Source organism: Anopheles gambiae (assembly GCF_943734735.2).
Source record: "Anopheles gambiae chromosome X unlocalized genomic scaffold, idAnoGambNW_F1_1 X_unloc_145, whole genome shotgun sequence".
NCBI lineage: Eukaryota > Metazoa > Arthropoda > Insecta > Diptera > Culicidae > Anopheles > Anopheles gambiae.
Window position 1 is genome coordinate 12,501 of NW_026902604.1, and position 2,500 is coordinate 15,000.

General features: G+C 56.8%; 1 pseudogene; it reads left to right on the forward strand.

Moving 5' to 3' along the window:
• The window catches only part of LOC133394458 (large subunit ribosomal RNA), a 7,723-nt pseudogene that overhangs the window by 3,001 nt on the left and 2,222 nt on the right, over nt 1-2,500 (forward strand).

Sequence of the window (2,500 nt, forward strand, 5' to 3'; positions counted from 1 at the left end):
TGTAAACGCCTGGTCAGGTGCATGGGGGATGGAGCGGAGGCCAAACGACGGGGAAAGGGTATCTAGGGGGGGAGTTGTGATGGATGCGGCGGCTGCTCTGGGATTGGTTCTCCTGAACCAGGGCAACCAGAGCACTTGGATTGGGGCAAATGGTCGCAACTCCATCGTGGACGTATCCTTTTGCAGCCCCTCCTTGGTAGGGGACAACAATTGGCGCGTGTGTGACGAAACCCCAAGTGACCACAATACTATCAAGTTTGTGGTCGGCAGGGTTCCGAGACAGCGCGCCAACAACGAGGTACACTCAGCAGCGAATGGGGGAAGGTGGTCCACAAGATTCTTCGACAAGGATTTGTTCGTTGAAATCTTGAGGGACCAGGACATTTTTGGGCATGTTGCTACGCCAGAGGAGCTTACCCAGGCCATCACGGTGGCCTGTGATGGCACCATGCCTAGGCAACCCCCAAGGCGACAGGGCCGGCGGCCAGTTTATTGGTGGACGTCCGAGATTGATCGGTTGCGCAGCCATTATCACGGAATGAAACGGCGGTTCAACCGGGCCCGGACCGAGGAGCAGCGCGAGGAAAGGCGTCAAATGAAGTCGGACGCACGCGCTGCCCTGGAACGGGCCATCAAGCTCAGCAAGGACCAACACAAGCAGGATCTGCCGGAACAATTGGAACCGCACGGCTTTGGCCCTGCTTACCAAATCCGCAAGCAGCAGTGGGAAGGAGTTCGGGTTCCGATGGAACGGGATGCCAATAAGCTCCAGTTCATCGTGAATGAGCTCTTTCCCGATCGTCCCCCGATGGAGTGGCCCGAGACGGAAGTAGGTGAGGATCCACAGGATCCAGTCTCGGAGGAGGAGTTGGCGGAAGAGTTGAAGGAAATTGCCCGCTCACTCAACCCCAAGAAAGCTCCGGGGGACGACAATATTCCAAATATGGCAGCAGCTGCGGCAATTCTGGCTTTTCCGGAAGTTTTTGCTAAAAGCTATAAGCAGCTACTGGAGGCAGGCACTTTCCCCGACGCATGGAAGCGGCAACAGCTGGTGCTGCTTACCAAGTCGGGGAAACCACCTGGGGAGCCCTCGTCGTACCGGCCAATTTGTTTGCTGAGTGTGCTGGGGAAAATTTTAGAGCGGTTGATTCAGCGGAGGCTGACAACCCATCTGGAGTCGACCGGGGGACTTTCGGACGCCCAGTACGGTTTCCGTAAAGGGCGTTCAACCGTTGATGCCATCACTCGGGTGATGGACAATGGTAAAGTCGCTCTAGACAAAAAGCGAAAGGGGGATCGTCTCTGTGCGGTGGTAACGGTGGACGTCCGGAATGCCTTTAACTCGGCAAACTGGACAGCGATCGGCCAAGCTCTGCAGCGTAAAAACACTCCGCCTTATTTGCAGGCGTTGCTGCGGAACTATTTCATTGGCCGAACGCTCCACTACGATACGGATGAAGGAATAGTGTCGAGGACTGTATCTGCTGGCGTTCCTCAGGGTTCGGTTCTAGGACCAACACTTTGGAACGTCATGTACGACGACCTACTCCGCTTGCCGCTCGAAGGACTACGAGCGGACATCATCGGGTTCGCTGACGACGTGGCCTTCACATTTTTGGGAAGGACCACGGAACAGGTCAGCGCATTAGCAACGGCTAACCTGGAGAGGATCGAGCGGTGGCTGCAAGGAGTCGGTTTGGAACTTGCCCACCAAAAGACCGGGTTCATGATCTTTTGTACCCATCATGTCCCGCAGCTCGCAGAGCTTCAAGCGGGCGGTCACTCGATCCAATCCACGGAAACGCTGAAGTACCTGGGAGTGGACCTCTGCCGCAAACAGCACCACAGCCGGCATCTGGAGAGGGTGGTCAATAAGGCTTCACGGATTACGAATGCCTTGACCTGCCTGATGCCGAATAAGCGTGGTCCTAAGAGCCGCAGTAGGAGACAGCTCGTAAACGTCGGCAACAGTATCATCCGATACGGAGTTGCCACCTGGGGGCGATGGGTGCTCGACAAGGAGACCCATCGCAAATCGGTCCAAAGGGCGCATCGACCGGGGGCTCTCCGAGTCGCCAGCGCCTTCCAGACCGTTTCTTATGATGCCGCTTGCGTTGTTGCCAACACCACCCCGTTAGTCCTCCTCATGCAGGAGGATATCCGCTGCCACGACGAAAAGGTAGCGAGTGGTGGAGTTCAATCGGACATACGAAAGCGGCAACGGGAGGAGACGATGAGGCGCTGGCAGGACCAGTGGACAACGGGTGCAGGGCAACCAGGAGCACCAGGACTGAAGACGAGGAGGCTGATTCCAGACATTAATCTCTGGGTCAGCCGCAAGCATGGGGAAGTTGACTTTTTCCTCACCCAGCTCCTCACGGGGCACGGGTTCTTGCGCTCCTATTTCGTCGAGAAAGGCATCCTGGAGGGCTCGCCCAACTGCCCTGAATGTGGTGACGCCGTGGAAGACGTTGAACACGTGCTGTTCCACTGTCCACGG